Source organism: Nuphar pumila, chromosome 2 (genome assembly GCF_984573655.1).
Source record: "Nuphar pumila chromosome 2, dmNupPumi1.hap1.1, whole genome shotgun sequence".
Classification (NCBI taxonomy): Eukaryota; Viridiplantae; Streptophyta; class Magnoliopsida; order Nymphaeales; family Nymphaeaceae; genus Nuphar; species Nuphar pumila.
Window position 1 is genome coordinate 136,960,941 of NC_143250.1, and position 22,760 is coordinate 136,983,700.

A 22,760-nucleotide genomic window follows, 5' to 3' on the forward strand; every position below is an offset into this window, starting at 1 on the left:
TAATACTTGCAATGAAACCAACCATAGAGAGAGATTGTTTCTCCGATTTTTAGCTTAAATTGGTTTCAAAGAACTGCTTGCTTCAGACAAAATCCATGTGTTGCATATAGGGATGCATACGAGCCTAGCGCGGGCTGTTCGAACTCGACTCGGTTCAAAATCACTTTGTCCAAGCTCAGCTCGAGCTCATAGCCAAGCTGGTAAGGCATCCGAAATCGGCTCGGTTCCAAGCTGAGCATAAACAAGATTTATTAAAAGAGATGTTTACGGAGGGACTTGATCCCCCGACCTCCTTAACATTAACCAAGAGACCTACCATTAAGCCAGGTCGAACCCGTTTTTAATAAAGACTAACGCCCTACACATTACAGTAACAATGCAGTTCTGATTTTTTTTTGCAAAGATGTTATATATATATATATATATATATATATATATATATAGAGAGAGAGAGAGAGAGAGAGAGAGAGAGAGAGAGAGGTTTACAATGAACCAAGTCTAAAGCTCGACACTTCTCAAGCTCGGCTGGATAGCTCATCCAAGCTTCATACACTGTTTCAATCTCACCTCATTTACAAAGCGGAGGAGCCCGAGCTGAGCTTTAACCTAGCCGAGCCCAAGCCAGCTCAGTTCCGTGTGAATCCCTAGTTGCATAAGTTGAGTTCTGAAAGGACCTGAAACTAAAAACACCAAGGTGGGCTGCCAACAAATTGACATGTAACCTTCTGATTGTTTCGCTACCACCAATGCTTAACCCCTCTCCAAGAGCAAAATGAATTCTATAAATACCAAGTAATCAATGCCAAGCCGTTCAAAAAAAAAAAGGAAAAAGAAAAACCTCTTTGAATTCAATGGCCAACCTCAATTGCTTCCCTCTCGCATGGCTACTCCTGCATACATTTCAGTTTGTGATAGCTTTACAGAATCCATCAACGTATATCATTCACATGCAGAAATCAGCCATGCCCCATGATTTTTTCAACCCTCGTGAGTGGCATTCTGCCATCCTTTCATCCTTGAGCACCAACACAAGCTCCATCTCCACCCCTACTCTCCTCTACTCTTATGACAACACCATTCATGGCTTTGCTGCTACACACCTTTCGTCCTCTCATCTTGACTCACTTAAGAAGTCACCAGGATTCCTCTCGGCCTATCCAGACATGATCTACAAACTTCACACTACACATACATTTAAGTTCTTAAAGCTCAACAATGACTTTGGTGTTTGGCCGGCATCCAATTACGGCAAAGACATCATTATTGGGATGATCGACTCCGGCGTCTGGCCAGAGAGCAAGAGTTTCAGTGATGATGGCATGACAGAGATCCCACCAACATGGAAGGGAGAGTGTGAATCAGGACAGGAATTCAACTCTTCCATGTGCAACAAAAAGCTTATTGGTGCTCGCTACTACTACAAGGGCTTCAATGCAGTAGAGCCCTACATCACTATCACTATGAATTCTAGTAGAGACACGGAAGGCCATGGGACACACACTGCCTCTACTGCTGCAGGCCTCTTTGTGAAAGATGCCTCGAGCTTCAACTATGGCTCTGGTACTGCTAGAGGCATTGCACCCCATGCACGCCTGGCTGTGTATAAGGTTGCCTGGCTTGGTCGGGCTTATGCTTCAGATATTCTTGCTGGCATGGACCAAGCCATTGTAGATGGAGTAGACATTATCTCTATCTCTCTCGGCGGTCGGCCCAGATTCCTCTACGAAGATCCAATAGCCATTGCTGCCTTTTCGGCGATGGAGAAAGGCATATTTGTGTCATGTGCTGCTGGAAATTCAGGTCCATTTGCAGCAACGGTTGATAATGCAGCCCCCTGGATGTTGGCTGTTGGTGCAAGCACTATCAATCGGCAATTCGCCGGCACAGTGGCTCTTGGCAATGGAGAAACAATCATTGGTACCACAATGTACCCCGAAGATCTATCGGTGTCTGGTGCACCTTTAGTTTACAATGATTCAGCCGATTTTTGCTATAATTCAACAAAGTTGGCTCAATTCACTAATATGGTTGTAGTTTGCGAGACAAACCAGGATATTTATCAGTTGCAACTGGATGCGATCGTGAACTCGGATGTCACCGGAGCATTACTCATATCGGACGACTCCGAATTGCCTATACTCATAGATTACAAAGCTCCAGTCATTGTGATAACTCCAGATGATGCTAGGAAGCTTTCAGATCATAAGTTGGAGAGTGCTAAACCAAATGTTTCATTGAGCTTTCAGCAGACTCTTAAGAGCAACAAGGCTTGTCCTGCTGTTGATTCTTACTCATCAAGGGGGCCATCAAGGATCAATCCAGTAATACTGAAGCCAGACATAGTTGCACCAGGGACTATGATATTGGCTTCATGGCCCTCTAATGTTCCTGCTGGACGTATAGGAGATAGGCAGCTGTTAAGTGATTTCAATGTGTTATCAGGCACTTCCATGGCATGCCCACATGCAGCAGGGGTGGCAGCCCTGCTGAGAGGGGTGCATCCTGACTGGAGCCCAGCAGCCATACGCTCGGCCATGATGACCACTGCTGATATCCTTGATCAAACTCATAAAGCTATCAAGGACAATGGCAACCAAGGCAAACCAGCAACTCCTCTGGCCATTGGATCAGGTCATATCAATCCAAACAAGGCTATGGACCCAGGCTTGGTTTATGCTGCTGCTGCAAGTGACTACGTGAGCTTCCTCTGCAGCTTGAACTACACAAGAGAGCAGATGGAGACAATAGTTCGGTCCTCGAGTTTCGATTGCTCAAGTTCATCTCAAGATCTCAACTATCCTTCATTCATCACTTTCTTCAACAGTTCTGAGCCTTCATATGGACATGCAAGAGTGTTCAGGAGGACAGTAACAAATGTTGGTGAAGGTCCTGCTACTTACCGTGCTCATGTCGACAGCCCTAAAGGTATAAGAGTGATGGTTCATCCTACCAAACTTCAATTTAAGGAGACATTTGCGAAGCTTAGCTTCACATTATATGTTGGGAGGATCAAGAAAATGGAGGATGAAGTCGCATATGGATATCTCACTTGGATAGAAGATGGATCAAACCATGTGGTACGGAATCCTATTGTGGTGACCAAGACCATTGCATAAAGTTCCTGTTGGCCAGCCAACAAAAATAAGACAATGGATATCATTGCATGAGTAAATCTTGTACACTTTGATTTAATGAAAAAATGAATGTATACTCATTCAAAATACAAAAAAAATGAAGTTTAATATATATATATATATATATATATATATATATATATATATATATAGAGAGAGAGAGAGAGAGAGAGAGAGAGAGAGAGAGAGAGAGAGATGAACTATAGCCATCAACGTTGCGAAAACAGGTTCAACCAACATTGAACCTGCCAAAAAATACAAGCCAAGAAGCCCAAAAAAGAAAGCAAGATACAAATACAGTTGATCGACAATCGTCACCCTGGTTCAGGAGGTGGCGATAGAGGCTGATTGCGCTGAAGCTTAGGAAGGTTGATGCGCAGAATGGCGTACACGTCTGCCAAGATAAGGTTCACTATTTTATTGAAAACCACCAGAATATGCCGGAAGATGGCGTTGTTGCGGGTCATCCAAACAGCCCACCAGGACGAGAGAAGCCAAATTCGCCAAATAATCTGTCATATGTTGCACTGACGTATAAGTTGAGGACCCCACAACAAGTCATTTGCGAACGATTCTTGGTGTACGCTGACCACGAGCTTATTCCAGATGACCTTAAAGATGTTTTGAAATACAATGCACTCCCAAAATAGGTGAAATGCAGATTCTTCGGCCGCCTCGTACAACATATATTTACTCGGAAGATGGAATCCGATGGATTTGAGGAAGCTGCCAGTCCGCACCCGATCGTGTAGGATGAGCCATGCCAGGAAACAAGATTGAGGAGTTGGTCCCTTGCCCCAGATAAGGCTTGCCGGGAATCAGTCCACCCCCGAAGGAAGGAGAGAGAGGTAACATCCTTTAGCATAAAAAGAGTCGTTCGGAGCAAAGGCGCATCCTAAGAATTGGGACTGCGAGTCAACAAGGCCATTAATAAAAAGAATCGCAGACCAAGCTTGGATCCATGATCGACGAAGCTTTGACATTGCTTGTTGACTCATGCGAGTGGCCCCAACCAACGATTCCACACCTTCGTATTTAGCAAGAAGAACGCTGGCACACGAGGACTCGTATTGGTGCGCAAGCCAGCTCTGCTTCACGACGAGAATCATACTCCTTAATCTGGGGTCCTTGATTCCCAAACCCCCCTATAAAGAGGAAGCCTTAGGGTATCCCACCCTATCAGGTGGCGCTTGTTGTTGGAACCACATTCAGACCACAGAAAATTTGCCAAAACTCGAGATAGCTTCTTACTAACCCCCACAGGCATCAAGAACATTGACATAACAAATTCTGACATAGCATTTAGGACATGCTTGATGAGAGTCTGTCGACCCGCGATGGAAAGGTAGGAAGCTTGCCAGGCCAAAATTTTATTCTGAACCTTTTGTAGAGTCGAGCTCTAAGCTGCCGTTGTGACCCTGCCGATCTGAAGCAGCAGACCCAGATAAGAAAATGAGTTTTTCGTTACCGTGTATCCGAATATCCACTGACCCATGACCAACATCGACGAAGGCGCATTAACCAAGGACATGTAACATTTATCGTAGTTCATAGATAAACCTGACATCGATAGGAAAAAAAGTAGGACAAGCTTGAATCTTAACATTTGTTCGATTGAAGCCCTTCCAAAGATAATCATATCGTCAGCGTAGGTCAAGATATGACACGGGAACTCCAATATACCAAGTGACTCAACTAGACCACACTCCACTGCCCTCTTGACCAAAACCACAAGGTCCTCAGAGACGATGTTGAAGAGTAAAGGAGTCAGAGAACAACCTTGCCGAAGACCACGACCAAGTTTGAACTGTTTTCCCCTTACCCCATTGATCTGAATTTGTGATTGTAAATTGGTAACCAGCTCATGAACCCATCTAGAGAAACGCCTGCCGAAGCCCAAATTTGCAAACATGTTGAAAAAGAACGGCCAATGAACCGAGTCGTAGGCTTTATGAAAGTTAAGCTTAAGAGTAAAGAAAGCCCCTCCCCACTGATCTTGAGAGAATGCAACACTTTTGTGGCCAAAATGAAAGAATGTTGAAGCCTTCTATTAGGGATGAAGGCAAACTGAGCCTCTGATAAAATTCTAGGAGCGACTGACCACATCCTATTTGCCAAAAACTTTGTGATAATGCGGTATAAACTTTCTAACACAGAAATAGGCCAGAACCGCGAGATGTTCGATGCGACAACTTCCTTAGGAATAAGAGACACAATAGCTAGGTGGGAATAAATCGACAGTCGGCCGTTGCTATGAAACTCAACGAAGATACTAAGGATGTCACTCTTAACGCATTGCCAGAAAATGCGAAAGAAATCCACCGGATACCCATCAAAGCCCGAAGCTTTTCACCCAGACAAATTTCGCACAACCGAGAAGATTTCATCTTTGGTGAACGACACCTGAATCGATTTGGAGAGAGCCTGATCCATGGTCAAGAATAATGCAATACCCATAGCACCACCTGCCGCTCGACTGCAGGAATACAGGTTAGTGAAATAGTTGGTGACAGCAGTGAGTACCTGATCGCCCGAGTAGGAGACACCGTCGATAGACATAAAATGAATCACATATCTTTTATGCCTATGAGAGGTGAAAGAATGAAAGAACCTTGTGTTCCCGTCACCTGCTTTAAGCCAAATCACCCTTGATCGCTACTTCCAGCGTATCTCATCTTTTAGATGCCAAAATTGCAATAACAGAGACAACTTGGCCGATCTAACATTGAGTCTTTCAATATCGAATGCATACATTGAGGACATAACCAAGAGCGACTGGTTGATGTTAGACAACTCGCGCTACCACTCCCCCATATTTTGGAATTTGATTATGTTATTGAAGACCAGCCAAGATTTGATGTCGCACGATAACTGAAACAGTTTAACCATGCACCGTGAAGCCGCCCGATCCGCATAGCAAGGTCTACTCCAAGATTGTTAGACTAACAACTCAAAACCTGCCTCCTTAAGCCACCATTGCTCAAATCTGAAGGTTCTGTTGCCGGAGAAGTCTTGACCCCATCAGATAACAATCTGACTATGGTTCAAGACAAAAGGTGAAAGTAGACAACAAGAAATGTCATTAATAGAGTTCAGAAGATCCAACGATACGAGCACCCAATCTAGCAGACAGAATCATGGTCGAGATCGTCGATTGGTCAAAGAGAACGTTTCACCTACATGGGGGACTGGGTATAGTCGGTTCATCTGAATAAAATTTTGGAAGCCCCTCATAGAAGCCGAGAAAGAAACCAGAAAGCTTGAGTCGATTGGCGACAAAAGGAAATTGTAATCACCCATGACAATATGCTGGTCTCCGAAAGAAGCAATTACATTGTTCAGGTCTGACCAAAACTTCTCCCGTCAAGAATTGCGGTGGGGACCGTAAACCATTGTGACCACAGCTGACGCCGGCTTTGACGGGAGGGAAAGAGCAATGGATATGGAAAAAGTTCCTATGTCAACTTAGTGTAAGTCTAGAGAGTGCTTCCCAAGGATGAGTAGACCTCCCACATAGTTAATCGCAGTATTGAAGAAAAAATCTGCACCACGCCAGATTTTAGAGATGATAGAGCATGAGATAAGCTTCATCTTTGTTTCACAAAGGTCAATGAGATTAGGCTATTCTTAACGGATCCAACTTGCCAGGAAAAGACGCTTAGAGGGGCAATTCATGCCCCAAATATTCCAACACAAGATCTTCATAACTAATAATCCGGAAATTCCATCGAAGTGCGAATCCTCCCAGACCGCCTCGGAGAATGTAGAGGCCGACGAGGTCTCCTGATTGGGAGACCACCCTGCCTAGAAGGAGAGCACCCCCCGACCAAATTAGGAGCTTGGCTAACGTCAGGGCTACGCCACTCAATCACGACTAAGGATGGTAAGACATCTACGATAGCGACGAAGTCTCCTGATTGGGAGACCACCCTGCCTAGAAGGAGAGTGCCCCCCCGACCAAATTAGGAGCTTGGCTAACGTCAGGGCTACGCCACTCAATCACGACTAAGGATGGTAAGACATCTACGATAGCGACGAAGGTTTCACGTATAACGGATTCGATGCTTAGTAGTTGTGGTTGAGGAAGCGATAAGTCTAGACGCTGAGCAGTTTCGCCCACAAACAAACCCGTATAGAAAGAGATGGGACTGCTCGGTTCTGCCGTAGCCGCAAGAGAAGGAGAGACCGAGGAGTGGTCGCTCCCTTGACTATCGATGGGGCACTCTTCAAAGGAAGAAGAATAGTCCACAGTAGTCGGAGCCCTACAAATCATGAATAATGGAGGAGGATTGACAATACTGAAGGAGACCAGGCGAAGCAGACAGACGACGCCTTTGACAGAGATTGACGAAATCAAGGCTGAAAGGCCATCCACAAGCCTGCAGAACAAATGATTCTGGACCGAGACTCCAGAAAAGGCAACATATTGGTCCATGCAACAAACAAAGCCTCCGCTAGATATAACCTCTGCCGTGTGAAAGGCCCAAACTCAGACCCCCCATAAGACATCACATTCGAATTTAAAGATGCGACATCTATAGATAGGCATAGAGAAACCTGAGGCGCCATGGAGACCCCTGACAGCTCCCGAAGCCCAACAAGCACTGAGTAGGGAACAACCAAAAGGAGTCGCAACAACGAAGACTGGTTTTCAAACCACCTAGATGCCCACTATGGCAAGCAACTATGTGACAGAGTCAAGGATGCCTCGTCACACCCGCCAGACCACTGGATAGCCATCCTGACTTCTTGGGTACGAGAGAAATGGAGGAAGAGCTTACCGAGAAACGTGCTGCCAAAGCTTCCACGTGCATCGATCCTGATCACCAAAAAGGAAAAAGGCTTTCCCTCAGAAAGAAGAGAACCTTCTACCGGCGAGCCTTGAAAGGAGGAGACGACATCGGGTGATGACGACGACAAGCTCTCACCCCAAGACAGAAAATCACCGCACGCAGACTCAATGACACAGCGACCGCCAAGTTGTTGAGCATGCCTGTATGCCACCACCTCCAAAGGAGAGAAAAAGGTCAACAAAGGACGTTGAAAACCCCCGCACACCCACATGGACCTGCGACATCAGACAAGGGCCCCACCCTGACGACAAGAGGTTGATGAGCACGGATACTAAGGGGCCAGCGCATCCACCAAAGCAAAGAGAGTCGATGACTCAGCCTAGGCAACGTGGTGAGACCTTCTGCCTTACCTATATCCTTAACACCACCTCGGAAAATGAAGAATGAGAAAGAACAAAAAAAGTACCTCTGCCAAATAAAGAAAGGTGACTCTATTGTAGCCACCCCAGAGCACGCAGCATGCAACCCTGACCTACCATAATCACCGAAAGACACACCCTTAGATACAACGGCAACACAAAGATGGGGGGAAACCGACAAAGTGGAGCAGGACCCAACCCAACTTAAAAGGTCGAGTGAACCACCGGAATGGTCGCGACTGTGAAGGTTAAGACCAAAATGCTTCCCTAAGAACGACATCGGCGCGGCCGGTGACAGAAGCGTCTTCACCCAAAAGGAGCCAATCTTGATACCCAAAAACGACGATGAAGGATCTTGCAAATTGCCTATCTGGACCCAAGTGGAGAACGAGGTTTTGTAAGGGAGTTGCAAAATTCGCGATGAGGCTCGGTCGCAGAAAGAAGGAGAGGAAGCCATCGCAGAGCGCCTGGATATCGGGCGCCTCCTAGACCTGAACGATGCAGAGCAATATAGAAGCAAGCACGATGCCTACGAAAGTTGAGAGACAGATAGTCTGCACACCACCAGTCACCCTGCAAAGCCCGGTGAATATGCAACCTAGAGAGTTTTTTGGAGAAAGAGCGCTACTAGGATGCGATCACCTCCTGCCAACCCCGGCCGACGACCAAACTCGAAGAGATGCGGTGGAAAAAAGGAGCCCGAAGCATAGCATTGACAGAGCACGCCTGAAAGGATTCAACCCTAACGGCCTGCAAGAATCGCCCGACGTCGCTTGAGAGCAGCGATCCGGAGGACATACAGGACGTGAAGGCCTCTGAGAGGGAGAAAAACACCCAGAAGGATAAGCGGAACGGGAGGGCAATAGATGCGCCCTGTCGACGAAGAGCGAAAGCGAGCCCCCAGTCGTTCAAAGCCTTCTGGATCGAAGAAAGTGCAGGCTGGTTGACACGTAGGGGGTGTGATGGGCATAAGCCACAAAAGAAGGGGAAAGAGGGAGGCATGGGTGAGAGAGAGAGAGAGAGAGAGAGAGGCGAAGGTGATTGTTCAGCTAGAGCTCAGATCAGCATTGAAGAAAGGTCTGTGGAGGCAACGTTGGAGCCGAACCTTGCCACAAACTCATCCCCTGAATCACTGATTTAGGTAGATGTCTTCCTGCAAAACAAGGTAGATTGGCGGTGGTGGTCGGAATCCTAGACGTCGGAGGCCAAAACCCCTTTCATTCGAGACACTTGGAGCTTGGCGGTGAACTTCTTCTAGATGTCGAGGACTATGGCCTCCCTGTTTCAACTCGGCCCTGCTGCCATACCTACAAATACCCATCAAAGAAACCATCTTCCGGTCTCACCCATATATATATATATATATATATATATATATATATATATATATATATATATAGATAGATAGAGAGAGAGAGAGAGAGAGAGAGAGAGAGAGAGAGAGAGAGAGAGAGAGGATTTCATGGAGAACGAATCCCATGGATCCCATCATACGTTCCATGCTGCATCATATTAGATCCTAGCTGTCCAACTGGTAGCTAGGATTAGCCCTTTTTCTCACCCAAAATGTGGACTAATCGTAGCGGTTCAGATGCATCAGTTGGACGCTAGGATTGACATATGGCGCAAGAACAGGATCATGTCATATGTTCATATGATGGGCCTTATCATATGCTAAAATCTGACTGCGGATACTGAGGCTCAGATTGAAACACGTATACCCCCACCACCTAAAAATTTTCAACAGATCGCCTTGGTAGGGAATGGGGTGGGGGCAGGTGGCACGATCTGGGCATTAGGATGATGAGTCAGGATTGGCATATGATAGGGGCTCATCATGTGCCCATATTTCCTGATCCGTTCCGGTTGCATCATGGTCGAGCTAAACCATCCATCTTCTGCAAAATAGGTACGAATTCAAATCCAGTTCCAACTTAGGGTTCATAGTGAAGGCCTACATTCAGGTCTGAGCCTACGTTTGTAATTCTGGGTCCGGTAGCTAGGACATGTTAAGCTTGACTCATATCTATTGTTTTCTGTGGTTTTGTAGATGGGAAAAGGCAAAACACCATCTTTTTGACACATATCTAAAGCTGGATCCAGTTGAACAATAGCCATCCTATTCCAGATCCAGATCATAGGACCCAACCATACATATAAATCCAAACGTTATTCGGATAGACCTATCCAAATTGGAGAACATGGTAAGCTAAGAGCCTAGGACAAGGCTGCAACACCACATAGAGATTAGTTGTTAATTTGCCCACATTCCCACATTGTTAAACGCCTTCTAATTTGGTAAAATGTTAGATTATGTACTATTTGGAGATAATTATATTTTTTACCTATTAATATATTTTGATTTTTCTCCTAAATTGGTTTCCAAATAGAATGTAAAAGGAGTCTAATCTTAATTAGATTGAAATTTTGATTCGGTGGCATCGAACCTACCTCAAACAACTGTACTCGGTGCCAGTTTAGAATTTGGGTAATTTTCAAATACCCACCAAACTTTTTCTTTTAATTCATGTGTATACCAAACTTTTGGAGGTTTTTAATTTTTCCCAAAGATTTGTCACTGTTAAACAAATACCCCCATTTATAAAGTGTCATTAATTATCCCTAACTCAAATTCAAAAGTTACTATTTTACCTTTGAACAATTGAATTTCACCTAAGAGCCTTTAGTTGCCTTGTTCAAAGTTGGTTTGATTTTTATCTGATGCACAAATTCATGGTTCAAAATTACTATTTTACCCTTACAACAAATGCATGCCAAATTTTTCTACAAGCATGAATAGAAGCACTGTGTTTCCCTTATAACTGAAAATATTAAATATGTTCAAAGCTACCTTTTACATAAGGAAAAAAATGGATGTATATCACTGTATTGGCTTGGGTTGGGCTTGACTCAATGTTGTGTTCATATTCATGAAAATGGGTTTGAATTTGAATCCAGATCGAACTCATATATCATAGGAAGTTATGAGTTTGTGTAGGACCTAAGCTTCAGTTGCACGTCATATGCTGAAATTTGATTAAACATATTCCTTTACATATAAAGAAACGATGTTTTCAGATTCAATTGTGGTAAGATCCAAGTCAAACCCAAGATAGATCGCTCATCCTTTTTCATCCATACTTTCATGATATTATAATTTTATGTTATGTAATTCTGCCACATTTGCTTTTTCAATTTAATATTTTTTGACAATGATGTAGATGGTACTCACTTTTGACACCATTCCTTGTTTTGGCCGAGACTAGAGAAACATATCAAACATGACTAATTCATCAAAATATGTCAGACATGGCCCTTAGTTGAATCACTTGTCTAAGTTGTCTCCTGAAAAAATTAGGTGTCATATAAGTGTTAAGTTGTCGCCTGAAAAAATCTGGTGCCATATAAGTTCTCTTAAAAATCATACACCTAAATTTTCAAACAACAAAGGACAAAAATGTCAAATAAACATTAAATTTATCATGTTTGTCATATTTTCTAACGTGATTAGTAACAGTATTTTCAATAAAGTGAGGGTCATCTATGTAATGGCTTGAAATATTTTTTGCCATGGGCTGAAAAATATTCTTTTAAGATATTTTTGTCCTTCCACAAATAGTATGACCTTTGCATATCATTTTTGAGAATGTCGCCAAAATGCACGAACCTCCTTCAACTAAGTCGCAAATATGGTATGACCTTCACAAATCATTTTGTGTGAATATTGCCAAAATGTGCAAACCTCCTTTAACTAAATGCTCTCGATATGACCTTCACATATCATTTTTGTGAATGTTCCTAAATTGTGTTAACCGCTTTTAACTAAATGCTCTCGGAGCCAAAGGGTAAGCGCACAGAGTTTTATGCTGCCAGGACAGCGACCATAAGTATGGCACACAGAGCCAGTGCGGCTAGGGGTGGTTTCTCCTTGTAAATATATAAAAAAACCAATTCATTTACATGTTTCTTTGTTTAGAGTATATAAAAAGCAAAAAAAATGATATGCATGATATTAGAGATAAAAATTATCTAATTATATATGGAAAACTTCTTGAACTACTCGATTGTGTCCAGGTCCAATTAGTTCATCACCATTTCATTGAGATGACTCGCCTACAAACTTCTTGAACTACTTGATTGGGTCCACAAGGGCTCCATTCATCTGGTACTGATGATTTGTGAATTTCACCAAGTTGATGGGATGTCACAAGTTTGAAACCCAAAGGTAGCATCGATTGCCGCAAGGTCAAAGCTGGGTGAACTCCCTGGTGGGCGAGGGGATCTCAAGGGTTTTAGTAGTTGAATGCCACCTTGTTTCATTTCATTAACCATATGCACTATTTTCCAAAAATATCCAATCTTCAAAACTAGATTCATCCCTTGAGATTCCCACAATGGCTCCACCTTCTTGGTTCAAGACGACATAAGAAGACAGTGGTTCAAAGCTCATGGAAGGCATCCCTTGCCATAAGGTTAAAGTTTGCTGTACTCCCTGGTAAGCCGAGGACAACTATGCAGTCAGTGATAGGAAGGTTTTCATTAGCCAAAACAGAAAAAAAATCCCTTTGAGATGAACTTACCAATATACAAGTAATCAAGGTAAGCTGAGTGCAATGGCCAATAAGCAACTTTCATGAATGTTGTATTAATGAAATTTTGACTACTAATTGGTCTAGGCCATGTTTATGCCTGCCAATGTATACTCTCTCTCTCTCTCTCTCTCTCTCTCTCATTTATGTTTCCAACTTCTTCTATAAATAAAAAATACCTTTTGATGAAATATTTAAAAAACCGACTTTTTGGGATAATCTTAAAAGGAGTAACTAAATAGGTCTACTTAATGTTGCCTAAACAAAACCCCAATTGAGGAATAGTAAAACTTATTTTTTTTATAGTGATAGAGTACATCCCCTTCTTTCTTTGATTTGGTACCCTCCAATAGTAAGGGTCAATTTGGCCAAGGTTACAACATGTGTACTCTGAGATATTCAAATGGTTGTTTCAATCAAGTGCAGGAGGGTGGGTGGCCCATCCTTGTTTGCAATTAAAACTTAGCTTGTTCTAGTTTTTCCCATCTTGATATCTCACGTTCATACCTACCCCTTTTGTGTGAGAGTTGGCTAATTGCCTACATCCTTGTCATTTATTGTTACTGGGAATATTGTTTTGATCATCTCCTACCGAGCCTAGGAAATAAGGCTTAGGGAGCATATTGGTCTAAGCTCGGTAGTATGGGGCTTTTCTTAGAGGTGACCATATCTAGGACAGTGATGGCCAATGAACCCACCCTATTGGCCATCAATGTCAGCGAGCCTAGTAATTAAGGCCCTTCCTACCTATGCGAAATCAAACCTGTACCGGCCTAAGACTGATCCGGCTTGGCCTACCTTCACGTAGGGCTGGTAAACTAGCTGAACGAGTCTGATATTGGGGTTCCCATGCTCGGTTCTTTAAGGGTGAACCCCTGATCATGCAAGCTCACAAGCTCAGTCAAGCCCGGGCTTGATATGAGCTGAGCTTACGAGCAGCGTGTCTTGTTGCCATTGATGGGATATGTTCTCAAGACGGCCACGGAGTGATCCCTGGTTACGTCTCTTATCGCATGTTGCCATGTGGGACCCAACCCTCTCTCACTATTGATTTGACATATTAGCATGGTAAAGAAGAAGTACGCCTTCAATTTCATCTTAGAGCACATTTGGTTAAACGACCCCCGCATGATTGGCCCTTTCGTGGGAAAGGGCGCGTGGTTTGAAAATGAAAGGCCCCAAAGGAAAACGGTGGAGCCCACCAGGACACTTGATGTAATAACGACACTTTTCTTTTATTTATTTGGATTTTTTATGCTTAAATTGGTTGATTTGGGACTGGGATCCACGTTTCGAATCCAGGATCCCGATATGACTTCTATAAAATAGGTATAATACCTTATATAAATGTATGCTTAAGACAAAAATATATATATATATATACACACACACGTAGATATATCAAAGGACTCACGATTGGATTTATTCGGATCCAACCCGTGAATCCATATCACGTGAGTGGTGCGGGTCCGAAACTATGGTCGGACCCGGGTCTCGGACCCAGACCCGGCCCACACCTTGCAAAATGAAAAAAAAGGTAAAAAAGGCAACCCAATATGGGTTGCCCGATAAAACAGAAAAAGAAAAGTTAGGGTTCAGTGTGAACCCTAACTAATATTGCATGGGAGGAGGGGAAGTGGAGTGCAGCCGCCAGGAGGACGGTGTGCTCCTGCCTTTTTGGGGACCACCATCCTCAAATAGGGGTCCCAAACCCCTTCTCTTCCACTCTCTGCCTCCCACTCTCTCTTCCTCTCATTTTTGCGCACGCCAGCAGGGGCAACCGACGCCCTCTGCAACTCTCTCTGTCTCTCTTCCTCCCACTGTACCTCTCTTTTTTCCTCTACTGATCGCCTCTCATATCTCATCTCTCCCTCTTTCGGTCTCATGCACACCCACAGAATCATCGACGTCTGAGTGCTTCCCAACCTAGCTATTGCTATCGCCAGTCACCCTCACCAGAGCTAGTGACCTCCTCAGAGCAAGCAAGGAACTGACACCCTCTCGCTGCAGCAACCTCTAATCGTCGGAAAAAGGTAGGATCTCTGTGAATTTTCTTGTTGGGTATTGATTGTATCTGGGTGTGGTGGGGTTGGTCGGGGGGGGGGACTTTGTTTTGCACAGGCACCGAGTGTCTCTCTGGATTCTTGTCTGACGGAAAACCCAAGTTTGTGAGTTGGGGGTTCTGGTAGCTACGACATCCGAGCTTAAGGTTCCTGTCAACCCTAATCCGAAAACCCCCATGAGGATTTGGGGGTTTCAGATATATATATATATATAAAGGGGTTTATAATGGTTGTGTGATTCTTTTCATTTTCTGTAATTAGGTTTTTTCGTGCTTTTGATTTCGTTTTCTGCTGCAAAGGAGAAAGAACTGGTTTCAGATATACATATTATAAGGGGATTTATAATGGTTGAGTGGTTCTTTTCAATTTTTGTAATTAGGGTTTTTCGTACCTTTTGATTTCGATTTACGCTAAGGGGGGGGGGGGGTTCGAATGATAACGAGGGATTTCGGTTTATGCAAAAAAAAGGGTTTTCGATTGATGCAAAAGGGATTTCACATATACTGATTTTTTTTTTTGAAATCCCTATTCTTTTAAATCCTTTGTCTGTGCTGGACCTTGCGTGATATGTGATCAGACACGTGCTTGCTGAAATCAAGAGTGGTCTAGATCTTTTATGGTGTTTGGCTCCATTCATTTATTTTTTAATAGACCAATTCGTGTAGATCTGAAATGGGGATTAGTAGTTCTGTGTTATTTATACTAAAAAGGGGTGTGTTATTTTTATCATCCTGCATAGCTATTCATATACTGTAATGATCCGAGTTAGCTGGCCTTGTATGCATAATATGGATCTCTTGATTTTTAGTTTTATGGTCTTGCATATTCTGTTGTTTCGAGTAGGCTGTATTTCTGTGTTTTGTTGTCGGTGGAGAGATGAAATTTTAATAACTTAGAAGTTATGATTAGTATGCCTGCAAACTGAAAACCTATTTGGCATGCTAATGCTCACTCTTATCAAATACTTTGATATGCTTGTTGGGTTTGGATGTCTAAACCAGTCTATTATTGAGATGCTAGATTGGACCAGGTAACCTGTACATTTCATTAAACCCATCTAGTTAAAATACATGTTATGTTATTTCCTTGTAAATAGAAATACCATGGTTTTAATTGTGTTGTTCTATTATTGTCACAGGTGGTAGACCGTGAAGAGTTGTGTATGCTGATTTGCGAGCCTATGGTTGCATGTTGATTTGCAAGCCTATGTTATTAATTTTGCATGTTGATTTGCAAATATAATTTTATTGCTCTATATTGCATTATTCTATGTGGTTCCACGATGGGAGTCCCGTGATGGTTCTCGCAGAGGTAGATGTAAACTTTTGCCTTGTTTTTGCATGTTGAATTGCAAAACTCAATAATTGACTCTTAATAAAAAGATAATGAATAAGAACAGTGTAATATACGTTCTGGGATATCTCATCTGGAGTATGAGAATCTTAGATATCCGGTCTTGGGGAGACTGTGAGGATACAAAAACTCAGTGTGCTTTATTTTGTCTCTTGAACCCGATATTGAAGTTCCTTTTCCTAGCCACGATTTTAGGGAGAGTATGTCACTTTACCTGGGGGTGGCGTGTTTGACACAATTATTATTTTGGTACCAAGAAAGTGACACTTATAGGCGTGGGGTGTCTCCGACATTAGATGTGGAGGTCTAATGTTCTGATGAATGGTACTGTTTCCTGATATCGGTCGAGGGCTAAGTTTGAAACCCAGTAATAAAATACAAATTATGTGTTAAGCTACCCTGAGAACCTAACTTGACCTCAGAGAGTTTACCCGTTTGGTGTATCCGCGGACAATGATAATTAAAAAGAGAAACTTAAATTGTATGCATTTAATAGAGCATGCATATGAAAAAGGAAAACCTTAAGGAAAGATAATAAAGTGTTCATGCATTGCACATAAGTCATGCATATTTTTGCTATGCATTAGGACACACATCTTTTATCTATTCCTTTAATTGCTACATGGTGGTGAATGCATGTTGTTTAAGTTCTAATGCATGTTAAATATATTGCTTACTTACATTATGATTTTTGTTATTAATGTATGTTCTGCATGCTTAATAATTGTTCAATGTTGCATGAATGCTTATCTGAATTATGTAATTATCATAATTGCATTTCTCTGAATTGTTGCATGAATTCATATCTGTGGTTAAGAGATAATTAAATGTTGCTATTGATGTTACCTGTCAATTAGCTTCTGATAAATTGTTGACTGTCGTAGCGTAAATCTTTACTTATTCTTGTATATGCTGAAAATCATACTTGACACCCACATCACATACTAGATTCATGATATACCTGCATTAAAAGTTACAGTAATTTCTACTTAGATAGTTGTAATCTAATTCCTATAAATATATAATTTTTCAGGTGAAGAGTAGAGCTTATGAGCGGCTGCGGGATGCGGCATTGGATCGAGATTTTGGATTTACTGTTCTAGGGTTCGTTTGAGAAACTCTAATGTTATTATTCATTGATAATGAAATGAAATAAATGTTTTGGTCTTGCTCTCCACTGTAATGTTTCAGAATACTTAACCTTATAGTATTACTTGTTTCCACTGTTTAAAAAAAAAATCCTCAAAATTTGGGTTAAGATTTTAGGGCGTTACACTTGGGATTACAAAAAAAGGGAAAGTGATCATCTTGTATGACAAAAATGACGTATTTTCTAAAAAAGACCTATAATTTTTATTAATTTTTTCATGTTCAAAATTATAAATATCTGGTTTTCAAAAGTCTGTTTTACCTTTCTCACACGTAGACTCCTTAAATATACGTGGCCGTTTTCTTTATAATAGTCTCTACTCCTAAATTTGTATTTCTTTAATACGACATTGAGAGTTTTTATAGTTGTTGAAAAGTTGAGACACAGTATGTAATTTTTCTGTTTTGAGTTAGAATAAAAAATCTTTTTAAGGTTCTCATTTCTGAGTTCCAAAACTATAATAGAAGTATCCTCTATATACTGAAACAATCTAGCAGTCTATCTTTCATTAGACGTTTCAACCCAAAATATGAAGAATTTCAAAAAACATAAAAGAAAACAAAGAAACTAGACAGAAATATATTTTTAACGACATCTAAATCGCTAAAAAAGCCAAACAAGTATTAAGATAAATTCTCGATAACATTCCAAAAAAAGAAGATGAATAAGCATGGTTATGCCAAGCCTAGTTATTTTATGTTATTTTTTGGCCAGCTATAACAAAAATCCAAAAAAATAATAAAAAAGATAGATAGATTGATGCGTTACCTTTCCAATGCCACAAAGATCGCCTTAATCTGATGAGAGATTTGAGAGAAACTTCCTTTAAAAGATAGACTTTTTGACTATATCACACCTTCTGACTAAAAGATAGATTCATAATGTTTTTTGCAAACTTCACAAAGTACACATAAAATATAAAAAGAAATAAGCAATATTTGCAAGGATAAAAAAGTTCACATATATTTTATGCAAATATGAGGAAGTTCACATATATTTTATACGAGGATGAGGAAGATCACATATTTTATGCGAATATGAGGAAGTTTGCATATATTTTATGTGAACTTCATATAGTCTACATCATAAAATATATGCGAACCTCCTCATCCACGTATAAAATATATGCGCACCTCCTCGTTCACGCATAAAATATATGTGGACCTCCTCATCCTAATTAACTAATATTGATTATTTTTTGCTTATATTTTATGCAAACTTTGTAATGTCTACAAAAAATTTATATGAATCTACCTTTTAGTCAGAGGTTGTGATACAGTAAAAAATTTTATCTTTTAAAGAACGTTTCTCTCAAACTGCTCATCAAATTAAGGTGATCTTGGTGGCGTTAGAAAGCTAATGCATCAATGTGTCTGATTTTTTCATTGTTTTCCTGGATTTGTGGTACAGGTGACTAAAAAATAACATAGAATAACCGAGTTTGGTGTAATTGCACCTGTTCATTTTCTTTTTTTGAAACATTGTCGAAGATGTATCTCACCACTCGTCCGTCATTTTTTAGCGATTCAGATACGTTGAAAAAGTATTTTTGTTTAGTTTTTTTGTTTTTTATGTATTTCTTCAAAATTCTTCAATTTCTCGATCAAAAATCAACAAAAAAGTTTGTCACAGAGGAAATTTGCATATCCTCAGGAGGTCCACACACGCGAAGGTTAAAATAATCATTTTGATGCCCAATATTTGCACTTTGGCCATCGAGCAAATTTTTGATAAATAGTGAGGTTTTATAGAAATACGCCATTTTTATCATACAGTACGATCATTTTTTATAAAAAAAATAGGCACGTTGGTGTCTACGACTTGCATATTTAGGTCAATCTTTACGAAGGTTGTTTGTCCCATTAAGAATGGAAATAGGGGTGTCAACATGACAAATTTGAGTAGACAGGATGGTACAGAGTCTAGATTTGGGTACAATCGGACCTACCATAAAGAAAACATACCCGGGTCCTATAAGGAGTACAAGAACCGGACCCAAATCATACCTGGTAAAATAATGTTTTTTTATGTTTCTACACTGAAAATTTGTGGATCTTAGTTGGAACTCGGGTCAGGCCCAAGTATGGCATGAAATTTCACAAACCATACCTGACTTCGTATACTAATCGGACCTCAGATTCTAGTCAGACCTCCTCATTTATTACCAAACCCTAGCCCTATAGGGTTTGGTACGTCCAAACTCAAGCCATTGACGGATGCCATTTAGATTGGATTTGAATTTGTTCCCGACCAAATTCAACTCCTATTAGTCGGATTATGTAAGAGGAAGCGAAGCCCTAGAGCTGTTTGGGAGCATTTAGAGAAAGGCCCTTCGTTCCTTACATAATGGAATTGCATCTCACCAGTGTTGCTTTAATGGATACATCTAAGAGCTTGGTCTGCGGCTGCCAGAAACATCAGTCAAGGATAAAAAAAAAAAAGAGTAAGCCACGTCAGGGCTATTAAGAAGGGGTCGTTGTTCTTGACTTGGAAGGGATGTGCTGGATGCCTATGCACTGGAGGTCAGTATAATCGAATCAGATTAACAATTATATTTAGATTTGATTTGAAACTTTACATCTGAATGGAAGGATGTCTTAATATGGATATATTCCACTAGAATCCAAATTTGACTCCAAATCTGATTGCCCAAAATCCCATATTTGGTTGAATTCTGCATCTCTCTCTCTCTCAAAGCACTAGGGATGGCAGTGGACCGGGGGAAAGCAGGGCCCTGCCCCGCCTCGCCCCGTTTGGACCGGGGATGAAGGGTATGAAATGGGGATGGAGGCGGGGGCGAAGGTTAAAATCCATCCCCGTTTGGGGATGGAGGCGGGGATGGACGTACCCTTTTCCCCGCCCCGCCCCGATCCCCGCCTCATCCCCGTTTGAACCAGGGATGGAGGACATGAAACGGGGGTGGAGGTTAAAATCCATCCCCGCGGGGGATGGAGGTTCTAATCTTGAGGCGGGGCGAGGTTGGAGACCTTGTCCCCGGCCCCGGCCCCACTGCCATCCCTACAAAGCACCTCTGTTTGGCAAACACAGTGAATGTACTGCAAAAAGAACCTTTGTCAATGGGTGTTAAAATCAAGAAAGCCAATGTTTTCATGTATTAATTTAGAAGTAAAACAGTGCTACCATGCAGCCAATTTTGTGACAAATGCCCCCACAATTTTTGGCAACATGTTGAGAAGGTGCTTTAATTCATTCCATAATATCTCGATCTTTTTTTTTTAACACTTTAAACCAAAGTTGGAAAACACAGTGAGACTTAGTTGACCTCCAAATTGGAAGTTGGGTACCGATGAAACTGTTGAAAAAATCACTAAAATATATAGTCAATCTTATAAGGAATTTTGCTTGGAGGCACGCACATGAATGTTCTCTTTAAAGCAACTTGCCCCTCTTTGGTGCAATAGGGTTGTTTGCATTTTTGCTTTCAGGTACAATGCAGTCACACCTTCCTGCGTTAAACATGACTTTAACTTGGTACTATGAAGGCCACTTATCACGACATGATCACCCTTGAGTAGCTTTACATAAGAAATGTGAGGGATGAGATATAAGATAATTAAAAATTAAACCAAATCACAAAGGATTTGAGGTATATATATATATATATATATATATATATATATATATATATATATTAGCTTAGGTGAATAAATGTTTAACGATTATGAATAAAAACTTAAACAATCATAATTAAATATATAACAGTCATATCCTAATGACTAGTGGCTAACGGTTATCTCAATTAAGTGCCAATAGCCAGGTGAAAGCTATCTCATTTAAGAGTCTCACAATTGTTAATCAATACTTCTATCATTTAGAAAGTCAAAGCCAAATTAAGCATAACCATAGTCAAGTCAAATATGATATAAGCTAGGTAAATGCATAATTTTTGAGACACAATTTTAACAGTAACTTCTCCATCGTTTTTATTTTATTTAGTCTACAAAAAGATCACTGGCATAACTTGAAAATTTTCTTATTAAATTTTTTGGATACAATAATGTCTTAAAAATGAAAGTTCATTCATAAAGATTAAAATATACATATATAAAGGATACAATTCAGAAATTATAAAACACGCAAAAAGGATACAACTAACCTACATTGACTTAAATATTGCCACAATGGATGAAGCCAATTTAGAAAAACTTAGTGGTTATTTTGGAGTTAATGGAAAAGTTGAGGCTTGGAGAGAAAAAGATGGTAACCTTACAGGTGGTAGCATACTGCTGGGCTTCTGAAATCTCTGGAGATGATAAGACCATGAGAAAGGAAATTTCTGAACACAGTCGCAAATCTTGTTCTGAAGAAACTATCGGCAAGGAAAAATTTTGTGATATATATTTTTTAAAAATCTAGATATTCTTGAGAACTATAAAGAAAATATTGGTAAAAATATAAACATGTAATATAGAACATGTGAATAATATATAAAACTCCACCAAAAGTGTCTTTTATTGTGTTAATATCATGATATTTTTGAAATATATGATATCTAAAAAATGTCACCTTCTTCAGTATAATACCATCCTTTGACAATATCACAATAAAAATTCCAAGATATTTTCAAAATATTCCGCATATTTGTAACTATGTTTTCATTAACCTTAATTAGACAAGATACAAAGTGTGGTCTAAAATGATCTGATTCAACCATACCTCTATACCAGCCCTTACTACTAATAAAAATTAACATGCTTAATGATGCAGTAGTAAATTTCTGACTTAACTATCTTACAAGTCTGTTTCACGCAATCTATTGTTCTTCTCATCTGCACTCTATGGACTCGATTTGAGATTACAACCAAGTCATAATCAGGCACCAAACTGTAATGATGTAGCAGCGACTTGCTCTAATTTGAAATCAATAAGATCACTATCACAGTATCAAGGACAATTGTTCTATTTTCTTTTTCTTTTTTTCCGTTTGTTATATAAAGAAACTTCACCATAGATCGAAGACCTGGTCACGCTAGTCTCAGCCTGTCCTACCTAGGGTCGCCGTTCTGACAGCATAAATCTCCGGGATGCCCCCATCAACCCCCAGGGAACCTCCTGCTTCACTTTGTGGAAGAGTGTCCATACAGATACTTGATAATTATGTGAGGCCTTTTCCATACGAACTTCAATTATGTACCAAAGGAGGCTCCGCTTGTCTGGTAAGAGCAGCTAGTGCAGGTCACCTTGTGTGGGGGATGTTGCAAGTTCGAATCCCAATGGTATCGTTGTATAACTGGTAGG

At 40.9% G+C, this 22,760-nt stretch overlaps 1 pseudogene; it reads left to right on the plus strand.

The window, feature by feature from the left end:
- The first annotated feature begins 851 nt into the window (after positions 1–851).
- On the plus strand, positions 852–3,116 carry LOC149847259 (subtilisin-like protease SBT3 pseudogene; annotated as a pseudogene).
- Positions 3,117–22,760: the final 19,644 nt, after the last annotated feature.